This window comes from Delphinapterus leucas, chromosome 10 (assembly GCF_059928025.1).
Source record: "Delphinapterus leucas isolate spDelLeu-1000000601 "Yukka" chromosome 10, BTC_Dleu_Yukka2, whole genome shotgun sequence".
NCBI lineage: Eukaryota > Metazoa > Chordata > Mammalia > Artiodactyla > Monodontidae > Delphinapterus > Delphinapterus leucas.
In genome coordinates this window covers 35,876,431-35,891,341 of record NC_143138.1, presented here as the reverse complement: position 1 = coordinate 35,891,341, position 14,911 = coordinate 35,876,431, and positions in this window count along the sequence as shown.

The window sequence follows — 14,911 nt, the reverse complement described above, 5'->3', positions numbered from 1 at the left end:
TTGAGCTTTGAAGAGATGACCTTGGTGAGAAGGGGAGAGAAACCTATTCCAGGCAGAGAGAACAGCATAAGTAAAGGCCCTGAGTTAAGACGGAGCATGGCTGGTTAGAGGAACTAAAGATCAGTATGGCTGGAGAGGTGGAGGGTGGGAAGGACCATTGTATCAGATAAGACTGAGTGTAAAATTTTCCAGTAAGCCAGAGTTCCCCGGTGCCTGTCATACCTCTTGATGGTCTCAGAGAATCCTAGAATGTCAGAAATGTAAAGAACCTTGGGCTTCATCCAGGCCAATGCTAGAACTTGGCTTCAAGCCTCAGCTCCATTATAAATTAACTGTAAATGTGACCTTGGATCATGGGTTTCTCATCTGAAAAGTGTTGGGGATGCCTAGGCTGGGAGTAGCTCATGTAAGACTTCTCTGAGGAGTTACTTTAGTTAGGACACATGTTAGGCTGCTATTAAAAAAGAGAGACCCCAAAATATAGTGGCTTAAACAAGAAACAATTTTATTTCTCTCTCATGTAAAAGTCTGAGTAGATGATATAGAGTTAACATGGCAGCTCAGTGGTGGTGGAAAGGCAGGCGTCTTCTACCTTGCTGCTCTGCCACCATCAACATATAGCTTCATATGGTCCAAAATGGATGCTCCAGCTCCTGCCATCACATTTGCACCCTTCTTTTAAAGGCATGACCCAGATGTTGCACCAGGATCTTCTGCTCATATCTCATTGGCCAGAAATTAGTCATGTAGCCACACCTAGCTGCAAGAGAGTCTGGGAAAGGTAGTCTTTGGCTAGGCAGCCATGTGCCCAAGTAAAAATTCTATTACTGTGTAAGAACGGGAGAAGGAATACTGAAGGGCCACAGAGGGTGACCCAGAGTCTAAAGATAGAGTTGGAGCCAGGGAACCCAGCCAGGTCTCTACAGGATTCTCCTCTTGGCCTTGAGCTGCCCTGGCCTCCTGGAGTTCATCAAGGCCAAGCTCTATCCTGCCCCACAATCCTCCCCCATTTCTACCAACTTCAGGAAATCCATGAAGCCTGTGGAGGCTTTGGTACTGTAGGGTTACAGGCATGGAAGGCGGGCCAGCCCTTGCCTGTCCCCACCGCAACACATGGCACACTGATTCTAGGGGGGCTTCTGGCAGCCTGGTAGGACAGGCTCAGGAAGAGGTAGGTTTCCACTCCTCACACACGTAGGAGGCTACTCCTTCTGCCCTTGAAGCGGCAGGAGAGGCCAATCTGGGGAGGGTGGTGGGCCAGCTGTGTTTCCACTACTGGACTGGGGTGGTCCCACAGCCGGGTAAACAGCTGGCAGCAGCAGCTAGAGTGGCTAAGGAGAGCTTTCCCACAAGACTGTCTGACCCTAAGAAGGCCAGAACCAACACCAGCAGATTCCCAAGGCTGCATCCTGCCCACTGCCTGGGCTACACAGCACAGCCGGCTGCTGGCAATGGCTCCCCCTCTGGGCCTCTGCTCTCCACTCTTGTCTTTTCTGAGAGGGACTAGAGACCGTATGTAAAGCAGGGGTTACAGGAGACCGGGGCTTCTCAGCCTTGGCACTGACATTTTGGGCTGGATGATTCTTTGTCATGGGGGCTGCCCCTGCACATCATAGGATGTTTGGCAGCATCCCTGGTCTCTACCCACTAGGTGTCAGTAGCACCGATCCCCTCCCCAGCTGCAGATGTTTCCTGGGGGAGCGGGGAAAACTCAGCCCTGGTTGAGAATCACTGGTATAGATTGAAAAGGTCCTGATTTAGCCAAGGAACAAGTCAGGAATGGATGGAGAGAGTGAGGGAGAGAGAAAGAATGGGGGGAAAAGAAAAGACAGAAATAGGGTGAGAGGGGGGAAGAGAAGGAAGAAGAGATACTGAGAATAAGAAAATGAGATAAAAAGAGAAAAGAAATAAAAGGAGCAGGACTTCCCTGGCAGTCCAGTGGTTAAGACTCTACGCTTTGAGCTTTTTTTTTCGTTGCAGTTCGTGCTTCCACTGCAGGGGGCATGGGTTCATTCCCTGGTCAGGGAACTAAGATCCTGCGTGCCACGCAGCACGGCCAAAAAAAAAAAAAAAAAAAGAGAGAGCGAGAGAGAAATAAAAAATCAAAAGAGGGAAGTTTAGAGAGATGGAGTGAGGGCCAAACCCTGGAAGGCAGGGGGAGCAGGCAGGCAGACCCCTAGGGTAGTGCTGGAGTCTGGAGATATAACTGGGTAAAGGGGCCATGTCAGAATTGGTCAAAATCGAGGTCCTGGCTTCCATGCTCCCTAGGAGCTAGACCACAGAGCACAGCTTTTAAGGGTTGAGCTTCTCCCAGGTCTCTGGCCATTCTGCTTTCTTAGTGGGGCTGGAATTTGGATGTGGGATCTCTTCAAAGTTTCTCTAAGCCTCAATTCTTACCTCTAGAGAATGGGCCATTGCTGATGAGAAAGCACGAAGGACCGACTACTTTTTATCTCTGCAATCACCTAAATTCCACCAAGATGATCACGATGAGGCATAGCCCACAAGGACAAGAAGAGTGAAGATGTAGAATAGTCAGCAAGATTCTGGAAGCTGAAAACAGATGAACAGTTACTTAGCCTGGCAGAAGTTGTACCTTAACTCTCTGGGGTGGGAGGATGGGCAGAATGATAGTAAGAAGGCTGCTTCAAGCTGTGGGCACCTTGAACGTCTCAGCACTTGGCAATGCCAGATCCCTCTAAGAGGGGTGGTGTTGGGGGTGGGGCTGAAGAGGACTGGTTGGAATTGGGTTAAGAAGCAGTGATAGGGAGCTCCCTGGTGGTCCAGTGGTTAAGACTCCATGCTACCAATACAGGGGGCCCGGGTTCCATCCCTGGTCGGGGAACAAGATCCCACAAGCTGCAGCTAGGAGCCCACATGCCGCAACAAAAAGAGCCCGCATGCTACAATTAAGAGAGCCCGCATGCTGCAACTAAATACCCTGCATGCCGCAACTATGACCCAGTGCAGTCAAATAAATAAGTAAATGTTTTTAAAAAAAGAAGAAGAAGAAGAAGAAGCAGTGATAACCCCAGATCCCCTCCCGCTTCTTGCACAGCTAGGCACTGCCTTCCCCACCCTGACAGAAAATGGGCTGGTTTACCAACAGAGAGGATTACACAGCTGAGGCAGGGGATTAAGTGCAAGTCTGAACACCAAACGGTAAGTTTCCATGAGCCCTTTCCCATTCAGCATCAGAACATTGGAAACAGGTTTATAGCCCCCAGCAGATTCCAGGGATTCTCTCTAGGGAAACTGTCCAAAGAGAAGAGTCCTACAGATATTGGCACTTAAAGGTTTCTCAATGAAAAAGTCAGCTTGTCACCAAATCCTTTAGGCACAAGTTCTGCTCACATAATCAGAGCCTTAGTCTTAAATATGAATAGACAACGAAGGATCACAGGGAGGTGCAAGAGAGGTGTCACTATGAAAAAGAGAGCCAGAATAAGCAAATAAGAAAAAAAAAAAAAAGTAACTCAGAGATGATGCAAAAAGCAGAATCTTTTTTTGCCTCTTTGAGATAATTAATATTCTCAGAGATAAGAAAAATACTGCAACCTTTGAAACAAGAATAGGATGCTATAAGAAAGTAACATTCACTGAATAAGAAATAGCTATTGAAAATTAAATATGATAGCAACCTATGTAGCATCCTTGCAAAAAATATTTAACCTGTATTTTACCATGATTTAGCTTCCAGTCTCCAGTACATACAGCAGGTAGGGGGATAAAATTAAATGACATTATGAGGAAACAATCAGACAAACACAGAATGTAGGGCTTTCTACAAGACAACTTGCCTAGATCCTTAAAATGTCAATATTGTAGGAGAAACAAAAAGATAAAAAAGAGTTTATAGATGTTAAATAGACTAAGGAGGGAAACCCCTGGAGGTCCAGTGGTTAGGACTTAGCACTTTCACCGCTGAGGACCAGGGTTCAATCTGTGGTCAGGGAACTAACATCCCACAAGCCACATGGCGTGGCCAAAAAAACAAAACAATGCAAAACAAAAACCACTAAGGAGACCTACCAACCAAAGGAAGTTAAGATAGGATCCTAGTTCAAATAGACCAGCTATAAAAGAAAAATTGGACACAACTGGGGAAATTTGAATATGGACAGGATATTAAAGCTATTAGGGGATTATTGTTAATTTTTTGGGGGGGGTGATAATGGTGGTGTGATTATGTAACAGAATGTCCTTAAGTTTAGAATCTGCAGGCTAAAGTATTTAAAAATCAAGTATAATATGGTCTACAAATTTCTTTCAAATAGTTCTGCCAAAATATACAGGCAGTTCATAGACAGATATATAATAACAATTGTTCAATCTAGTACTACACTGTCTAACACAGTAGCTACTTTTCACATGTAGCTTCTAAGCACTTGACATCATCTGGATTGAGATACACTGTGAGTATAAAATACACACTGAATTTCAAAGACTTAATACAACAGAAAAAATGAAAAGAATCTCATTAATAATTTTTATATTGATGGCAGGTAGAATTGATATTTTGAAATAAGTAAAATATTAAAGTTAATTTTACCTATATTTTAACTGTTTTAATGTGGCTACTATAAAGTTTACAATTACAAATGTGGCTCACGTTATATTTCTATTGTACAGCAGTGACCTAGGTAGGGAAAAGAATGTTAAGTATACTATTTTTTCAACTGTACTGTATATTTGCAATTCTCTTAATAAAAACTTAGAAAGAAAAAGAAATGAAATAAAAATAGAGACTTTCTTTTTAATCAATAGGAGAATTGGAGTTAAAGTTTAAAAATCCTTTTGAAAGTAGGATAAGATGATAAAAGTAAAGATTAGAAAATCAGAGAACCAATCCAAGAGGCCTCATTCAAAAAGATAGAACATAATAAGCACAGAAAGGAACCAAAGGGTATGAGCTTCTAGATTAAAGGGGAGCCTGAGGACTCAGCACTGTGAATGAAAAGATACACCAACTGATGCACTGGGGAATAAAGAGATTCTAAAAAGTTTCCAGAGAGAAAAAATATATATCGGTCACATTTAAAGACCCAGGAATTAGAATATCACTAAACTTCCCCACAACCACCCAGGAAGCTAGAAGACAAAGGAGAAAAACTCAAAATTCCAAAGGAAAAAAATTTCAACCTAGAATTAGATACCCAGCCAAACTATCAATCAATATGAAGGTAGAATAAAGATATTTTTAGATGTACAGGGTCTCAAATTTTTTAACCTCCCTTGCACCATTTCTCAGAAAGCTACTGAAGGATGTGCTCTATCAACCAAGAAAGTAAACAAAGACAGAAGGCATTGGATGCAGAAAACAGGGGGTCTGATGTAGGAAGAAGGCAAAGGGAATTCCTAATCAACGGTGAAGGGAAACTTCAGGATGTGAGCTGTCCTAGAGAGGACATCCAGCCAGGAGCAGAAAATGTTTGGCTCTGAAAGCAGTTCACCAAGAAAAAACAAAATGGGACCAAGAGATTATTCTTCTGAGAGAAGTTTTACAATTATAGCAGGGAGTTTGGGAGTTAATTAGTGACACAGACATACAAAGTTAAGCAAACAAAAAACTTGAAAAACAAAATGTCATACAAGAAGAAAAGTGTACCCAAGTACATTATGAATATTTACATAGTTATGACAGTGTTAACATCGAGTTGAGATCTAACTATTTTGGGTGATAGGGAAAGAAGTATATGTGTTGGAGATGGAATGGAGCTAATCGTCATCTTTTGTAGTAGGAAGATAATCTATACTAACTAAAGTAGGATAACAAAAATAATGATGGGATTTTAAAAACAGCTATATGTTATTTAAAGAAGTAGAAGAAAAATAGGAAGAAGTAGGTAGAAAGTCTAAAAGAAGTTGCCTCTGGGGACTGGGAATGGGGAAGGGTGAGGCAGGCAATTGCTGTTTTCCGTTAGTCTGTGTAGTATTATTTGACTTTTATTAAAAGTATTTATATACATATATCACTTTGCTAAAAATAAAAATTGAATTAAAAGATAAAAAGAAAATCCAAGTCATCCAGGGCAGGCCTAGTGACTGCCCAGAACTGAAGGTCATTTCAGGTGTCACTGCCTGGCAGCTGCCTACGTCAGCAACTCCGGACATGGCTAGAGGGAGCCTTTTTGGAGAAATGTTATCCTGCCTACCCCCATGACTCATAGGCTCCCATTGTTTCCACACCCCTGCCACTCTCCCGCCATGGGGATGTGTGCGCTGATGTGGGGGGTGGGTACCAAAGGAACTTTCTTGTGCTCTTTGTTTACTGTGGGCCCCACTCCCATCCCCAGGGGTACAGGCTTCCTTGCCAGGGACCAGGTGTCAGGCAAGGGGCACTGGGTGCCAAGAAAGAGAAATAACAATCTTAAAATACCTCTCTGCCCACCCATTTCGGAAATTCAGAATCATGTGGTTGAGTAGGACATATGAGATCAACTTGCCAACATCTCCAAGAGGTGGACACCGACCCTTGGCTTGAGCACTTTGAATGACAGGGAGCTCAATGCTTCAGAGGGACACTGTTAAGGGTTGGGGGCAAAGTAAGGGGCACATAAAGGTCTTTGGTGCCTACAGGCTTTTGCATGAGCCATTCTTCATGCTTGCATTGGTCAAGGCCCTTTGAGTGTCAAAGAACCCACTAGTTCTAAAAGGTGAGGTTCAATGAAAGGATACAGCTCTCAGCGGAAACAGAACCTGCCCAGTCCCCATCTCTGCCTCTCTCTCCAGATGTCTGCTCTATCCTCCTACTTCTCTCTGCATACTTCCTTCCTCTGCCTACTGTCTGGTTCACACATGACCCCAATGCCTGCCACCACTCCCAAGCCTCCATGACTTCCAGATTCAGCTCCCCACAGCTCACTGTCTTAGTCCTTTGATATACTAATTTCAAATACCTAGCCAGGTCATCTCATTGATTCATCTTTTTTTTTTTTTTTTTTTAAGGATTTTATTTAATTTTTATTTTTTTGGCTGCGTTGGCTCTTCATTGCTACACACGGGCTTTCTCTAGGGGTGGCCAGTGGGGGCTACTCTTTGTTGCGGTGCATGGACTTCTCATTGAGGTGGCTTCTCTTGTTGCAAAGCACGGGCTCTAGGCATGCAGGCTTCCGTAGTTGTGGCACACAGGCTCAGTAGTTGTGGCTTGTGGGCTCTAGATCACGGGCTCAGTAGTTGTAGCGCACGGGCTTAGTAGCTCTGCAGCATGTGGGATCTTCCCAGACCAGGGATCGAACCCATGTCCCTTGCATTGGCAGGCAGATTCTTAACCACTGCGCCACTGGGGAAGTCCGCATTGGTTCATCTTGGTTCAGGTTTCCTCTCCTAGCCCAATCAGCTTTACCAAGGTGAGTCACATGGTTCAAAGATGGCTACCTGGTCTGTCCATCTTCAGGAAGAACAGTGGGTAGGGAAGCCATCTCAAATGTATCCACCACACTCACCACCTTTCTCTCCCCTCTACCCTGCATTCATCCAAGGATGCCTTCAGCAAATTCTTACCAATTACCTTCAGAAAGAGCACTGGGGGGTTGAAGACAGAGGAACCAGGCTCAGATTTGTGACTTTGGGCAAAAGCACTGCCCATCTATGGGTCTCAGTTCCCTCCTGAGCTCCTAACATGAGGGGGGCTATGGTTCAACTATATCAGAGGTTCTCAACCCTGGGAAAACATAATCATCTAGAGAGTTTTTAAATAAAATTCTGATAGCTGGCCTCACCTCCCTCCCTCCACAAATATTCTGATTTCATTGGTTGGAGTAAGATCTGGGTAACATACTTTTGAAAGGGCCCCAGTGATTCTAATACACAACCAGGGTTGAGAGCCATTGGATTAGAGTCTAATCATTAGATCATCACTAATAGTCGATGGCTAAAATGGTACTTGGCTTACAACAAGTGCTCAATAGGTTCTCCCTGAAGGAATGAATTCCCTTCAGCTGTAACATTCTGTTCTGAGTTGAGAGGTAGGTTTGGGGGTACTGGCGGGGCTCCAGTGGGACTCAAAGAGTTTGCTCAGAACAAGGGACAGAAAGACACTGGAGGGAGGGTCACTGCCAGTTAAGGAGGAATCTCAGGAGTGGTCCTTTGGAGACAGACCAAGCTGGATCCTCTGACTCACTTGGTACCTACCGATGCTGTTGGGGCCCAGAGGCTGGAGGGCTGCCTGCGGTGGGGATGAGATCTTGGGGAATCTGAAGACCAGCCCAGCTCTAGGACCTTGGGCAAGTCAATGAACCACAAGGTTTTCCATGCAAAACAGGAACTTAGAGTTCTCCTTCACTAGGCTGATGAGAGGATTAAGGGAGACAAAGGATTGAAGTGTAAACAATTATTCACATGAGGCTTAATCTTAGGTAAATCTCAGGTTATCACTGCCTAACATCACCCAGAGGGAGCTGTAGAGAGGGGGCACTAGATTGTCAGGTTCTGACCTGGAAAATGACAGCTGTCCAAAGTTCTCCCTGGAACTTCAGCGCGTTACTGTCAAGCCATTTCCTAGGGTGAACAGAAGGACAATAATGTACCTGCCACCCCTACAGACAGTAACATGGAGGAAGGCCCCGGGCCTCACATGCTAACCTTTGAGGCAGGTTATAGTTCCCAGTTTTCCTGAGAAATAACAGAAGCCCAGACAGGTTAAGTGACTTGCCCGAGGTCAGGCAGCTAGGAGAGGGCTGGGCTTGGAATTTGAGGCAGCCCCAAGAGCAGTCCCTATCCTGCCCTCTCGTTGGGAAGATGGGACAGACACCTGTGAAACATCTAGAAAACAAGCCAGCAGCCCCATATGTGAAGTTACCTGCCAGGTGGAGAAGAGCAGACCAGAAAACCTGGGAGAGGCAGGGACTGCTAAGAGCATCTTTCTAGAAGGTTAGTGTAGAACCAGGCCAGCCAGTGGTGGAGGGGCATAAAGAAATGCCTTCTCATTAACTACCATCTTGGGCTGCTTCTCCTGGGATGGCAGGTCAGGGTTTCTGGGGTTACATGGTAAGAACCAGAGCCCACTTTAGCTAGCTCATGGAAAGAAAAGTTTGTGGTCAGGATTCAGCAGGTGATGTCAAGGGGATCCAGAGGTAGGACCAGTATTTCCTTATAGAGAGTCTGGAGCTGGGGGCTTAGAAAGCTGTCTTCTCTGCAGTGTGCGTTCTTCTCTCTTTCTGTCTGTGTCTTTCTGTGTCCCCGAGTCCCTCTTTCTCTGTCTGACTTTATGTTATGCTTGTCCCCACCACACACACCCCACATACATGCCCCTCTTGCTTTCTCTGTGCATCTGCTCCATTCTTCTCTCTCTACTGTCTGACTTCTATGTGAGCATACTTTCTGCTCCCCCATAATTGTGGTGGCAGCCATGAAAGTGCACCCCGAGGACCTCCAACTACAAGGAGGAAATTGGCCAATGACCCCAGCTGCTGCCTCTGAAATCCATCACCAAGTTTGTTCCCAGATCATGGGCTGCTCCAGCCAGTGACTGAGCAGAGCAGGGTACCAAGGTGGATCCATTTCGCAGAGACCTGGGACTCACCCGAGCCTAGCCTAACCTCCCACAGCCTGCAGGGCAGTCTATCTTGCTTCACCCAACCTCCCTTCCCTCTCAGTCACTCAGGATGGACTTGCATCTTGGTCAGATGGTGCTTCCAGCCTCTCACAGGTGTTTCCCCTAACATAGTCCTTTCCAGCTTAATCCAGCCATGGCATCTGCTTCTTGGAGAACCTGGATTAACACACAGCAGTTGCAGGTGGGTCATGACGGAGCCCCCACTCCAACCCTACTGACTCTCCTCCCACCTCCTGTCACCAACACACACACCGAGGATGGGTGTGGAATCAAACAAAGGAAGAGAAGTCTTTTCCCTGTGTCCCCTTGTTAAAGTCCCAGCACAGAGCCTGTCCCAAAGCAAGTGGTTACTAAAAAGTGGTGGTCGTTAGAGGGACAGCCCTACACGCGGTGCACAAGGGGGCCAGACCACGGCTGGCTTACTGAGGACTGCTCCTGGGAGGATTCTGGGGTGGGGCTGGGGCACTGGGCCTCTTCAGCATCCACTTTTGACTGGGACCCTGGACATCCTGCGTGGAGTCACCTCCTCCCCTGCACTAGGGGCGGGGAGTTTTTGGAAGGCCTTAGGCTCCTTCCTGTGTTGGTTTGACTCAGGCACACATCCTGTGTATCAATGGTGTTTTTGCTCGGCGATACGATCCCTGCAGCCTTAGTCTGGATCCCAATAGCCCTGGTCCAGTTACCAGACCTAGTGTATGCCAAGAGGGTCTGCCCTTTAATTATAAGGACACCAAGGGGATGAGGACTTTGCTGAAACCACAGTACGGTTGGGAGAGTGTAAGGCACCTCCTGGACTAGGCTTTGGGCAGTCGGAGAACTCCAGCTGAAGGCAGATATGCCTTCTACACAAGGCCTGTGTTGCCCTTTCTGCCTCCGGTTTGGAGTGTGACCCTTGGGTGTACCCTTCCGTGTACATACATGGAGCAGGTACCTGTGTCACCTGCCCACCCACTACCCTCACAGTCAGCTCCCACGGCCTTGGATCTTCACCCTTACTCAGCAATGGTCTGAGGGGCCCACGGGATTGCAAGGGACACTTTAGGAATTATGTTCCCCCTGTAACCCAGACATTGCTGGCTCCTTTCCAAGATGGGCAAAAACTCATTTCCTCCCCCCCCGGTCCCCCCACCCAGTCCACACAGCGCATCCAGAAGATCAGTGGGATGGTGTGTTGGTAAATGTTTAACATCTGGCTCTCTGCAGAGAGGAGAGCCCTGATTTATAGTGTTTGCTCATTTCTGTGGTGTAAATACTTCCACTATGGCTATTTTAAGCTACAACGTGATGTCACAAAAATGAAGTTGGGACGAGAAACGCAGTAGCGCACCATTATGTAATATTTCCACTGGGCACCTCCAATGGATGTCAGTTACCTCAAAAACTTGAAGAGTAGTGACATGTAAAGTAATTAGGAAATGATGAGTTTTGAGTATGTTTTACCTTCGCTCTTCATACAATTTAAGCGTATGGTTATATAATTTAATTTTTAATATAGTCAGCTTGTAAACTTTCTGAAACTTTAACCACTGGCTCTCATGAGCGGGACGAACGGGCTCCAGACTCCTGGGTCAGAACCTTTCCCCTGGGGTGAACTGTTGAGGGTGGGAATGTGAGCGGGTAGAGAGATAGAGGGAGGGCCTGAATGCCTGACTGCCTGGTGGGTAATTGTCTGCTCCTCATTTCCCTTCCTCCTCAGTCACCAGCATCAGGTGTTCTAGGCGGCCTACAAGAGACTCAACAAGTACATGTCGGGGGCTTCCCTGGCGGTCCAGTGGTTAAGCCTCCATGCTTCCATTGCAGGGGGCGTGGTTTCAATACCTGGTTGGGGAACTAAGATCCTGCAAGCCCCGTGGTGCGGCATTAAAAAAAAAAAAAAAAAAAGTACATGTTGTTTGAATTGAATACAGTATGATGTCACCACCCCAGACAGAGCGGCTCAGCCGGCCAGAGCCACAGGTGAAGGAATCTAAGAATAAGGAAGTTTTCCATAACTGGAGGTAAACAGATTTCAATGCAGAATATAAACACAGGCAGGGAGGGATTGGCAGGAGATGCCAGAAACACGGAACAGAACTGCCCTCTGAGATCTCCAGCCAGGCATTTCCAGAACCTGGATATTTCTGGATTTTACCCCAGGTCTGCAAAGTCAGAATCTCTTGAGAACAGAGCTCGGGAATCCCCTGGCTACTGCTGGGTAGTCACCAGAGGGCTGGGATCTGCTGACTGGTTCACCTCACTGGTCCTGCAGAGGACAGGTAGCTGGGAGCTGCAGCCAGGGCACCCTCTTTGGGCCCCCTGGCCCTGGAGCAGGAAAGCCCTGCTCTGGCAGGCTTGTGTGGTAGTTACTAGCACAGGCTCCGGGGTCTCAGGTTTGAACCCAGGCTCTGCTTCTAGCTGTGTGACTTTGGGCAAGTTAACATACCCACTCTGTGCCTCAGCTTCCAAAGGGCGATAATAATACTGACTTCACAGTGTGGTGGGGATTAAATGAGATCTGAGGTCATGGGCAGTAAGCATACTGTAAATGGCCGAGGTGGCTTATTTAAGGCACAGGGCTAGATGGTAGCAGACCCCAGGCCTACCAGTACTGTTCAGACATAGCAGAGAGGACCAGAGACCCCAAAGTAGAAGAGACTTTGATATCTTAAGGTAAAAACCTCTGATCTTGCTTAAGGTAGGGAGCTCCTGGTAAGGAGTTTCTGCGCCTTCAAAGAGGCTGAGTCTCAGGGCAGTAGGTCCTGTTTGTGTCCATGTCCCAATCCCTCGGCCCGCTTTGGGTGCCAGTGCGGCTATAGTGGACAGTCCTGTACATGCTGCCCAAGCCCCTCCCCAGGGGTGCCTCTCTGCGTTTGCACCCCAGAACTTTCTCCAAAACCCAGAAGAAGGTCTCTTAGCCCCAGGGCAGGCCCAGCCAGTGTTCCCGTCAGCTATCATTGCTAACAAACCACTCCAAAACTTAGAGGCTTAGAATACACCAATCATGTATTTGCTCATGATTCTGAGATTCGGGGGATGGCTGGGCTCTCCACGTGGCCTCAGCTGGTGCTGGAATGTCCCAGATGGCTCCTCGGCTGGGCAGATCCCCTCCAGGTCATGGGTCTCCAGGTACTTGGATTTCTTACCTTGCAGCTGGCTTCCCCGAGAGCACAAAAGAGGAAGCTGCCGGGCCTCTTAACACAGAAGGTCATTTCCAGGGTATTCTATTGATCGAAACAGGCCCAGGGCCAGCCCATGTGCAAGGGAATGGACTCCACCTCTTGTACGGGGAGTGGCAAGGTCACTTTGCCAAGGAGAGTGTGGGACGGTGGCGTCTTTGGACAGTACAGTCTGCCACATCCAGCCTGTATAGGAGGGAGTTGGGGATTAATGTCCGTGGGGCCATCCTTAACCAACGAGGGTGGGAACAGGTGGATAAACGCAGGCCTCCTGTCCTTCAAAGGGACAATTCTGAGGTGTACTCGACAGGCTCTTCAGAGGGGTCCCAGCAGGATTGAGCCCCAACTGCCCACAGTGGAACCAGCTCAACGATGCCCCCTTAATTGCCTTGTGCTCTTTCCCCATCTTTATCTCCCTCTACCTCTCGGCTACTTCCTCCAGCCATCTCCCAGCTCTGGTCTTAGGCCTTGCTCTCCTGGGCAACCAAACCAAAACACTCAGTTTCTTCATTTGGAAAAAAACCCTTAAATCAGGCTATAAAATATTGCACCTGGCTCCCGGGCTGATGACTAATCCCACAGGAATGGAGGTGAAAGGGCTTTGTAAACTGGGCGGCCCCGAAACCGAGGTGAGTGGTCACTGTGAGCAGAGGTATTCCCGAGGGAAGCACGGGGACTTGGGGGCTGCAGGGGTGGGACACCCAGGCCCCTGTCATCAGGGAGTGGTGACCAGAAGGAACGCTGCCACCTTGGAGGCGATGAAAGGTGAGGACAGAGAGGTGGGGGGAAACGGGAAAGGGGGTGCAGACACAGGGGCTTCCTGGAGTGTGCAGAAGTAAGGAGTGCTGCGTCCCTGCCCTGCCTACCAGATTCAGGTGACTCGGCACAATCAAGTGACTCACCGGGCCAACGCAGCCTGTAACAAAGTCCCTCAAGATCATCCACCCAGTTCTGCAGGGACTTGCCCTCGTGGAATAAACTTCACCTCCTGAATTGGCCTCTTCCCGGGAGGAGAGGGACTGAATTACAATGGGAGGGTCCAGGATTCTGGTTCACTTGCCCTCCATTCAGTAAACATTGAAAAGCTGAGCCCTTTTCCACGCTGGCCAGCTTGTGGTCTGGATCCAAGGTGAACAAGCCACTCCCTGCTCTCTGAGAGGCTCCAGACCCAGAGACAGCTTGAACAGCATCGAAGCAGCCGGCTTGCTGAGGGACGGGCTCTGGGCCTGGTGAGGGACATCTGACCCAGAATCCGGGAGGGGGGGCCAGGAACTGTGGAACTCTTCCCGGAGAAGCTGATGTCCACCTTTAACCCCAACAGGTCTTAGAACTCAGCTAGGAGAGAGGAAGGGCATCCCAGATGAAGGAAGCAGCATGGGCGGCCTGGCTCATTTGGGAAACTTCACTGTGTCTGGAGCCCAGAGAGGTGGGGGAGTAGGGGTGGGGGGCAGATGAGGTTGAAGAGGGAGACAGCGCCAGGAGAGCAGTGGGAGCCCCAGAGGAGTTTAAAGCAGGAGATAAAGGGGGTCAGATTTGAGTATGGGCTCCAGCCTGCTGGTTGCAGTAATGGCCTGGTGGAGACCTGCTCAGGGGCTCATTCATTCATTCAACAAGGGCTCAACCAGGCATCAGGCCCGGTGCTGCTGCGGGGGTCCAGGTGAGGGGCTGTAGTAGCCTGGATGGTGGCCAGGATGGAGAGAAGGGGCAGAGATTCTGGGGAGTCGCTCTCACTGTGTTACACAAACACATCCTGGCAATTCCCAAACTGGCATCTGGTTCCTGGACCAGCTGTGTATGAATTTGGAAACTGGGGACCTGTTATTTCAGGGGTGGACAGCTGATTGGCAGGGCTGAGCCCAAGCCTCAGGGGCCCCCAGAGGCAGCCATTCCTGGAGACCCACCCAGAGCAGCACAGCCCCCCCTGTCTCCTTTCTCCCCCTGCCTTTGCCCCAGGCTCCAGAAAGCTTCCCCGCAATGGTGGCTGATAACCTTTCCAGCAAGGGGGTGAAACACCCCGGTTTCTTTTCCTAAGTGACTCCTGTAGGATCACACAGGAGCCAGAGGCCCAGCTGGGACCCAGAGTTTGTGCTTATTTCCTATTTCTGTGCTCCTCTCCCTCTCAGGTTGCAGGCTCTTTGGGCGTAGGAACTGTCTCCTCCATTTGACTGTGGGTTTTCTGAGGGTGTCTCCCCCAACACAT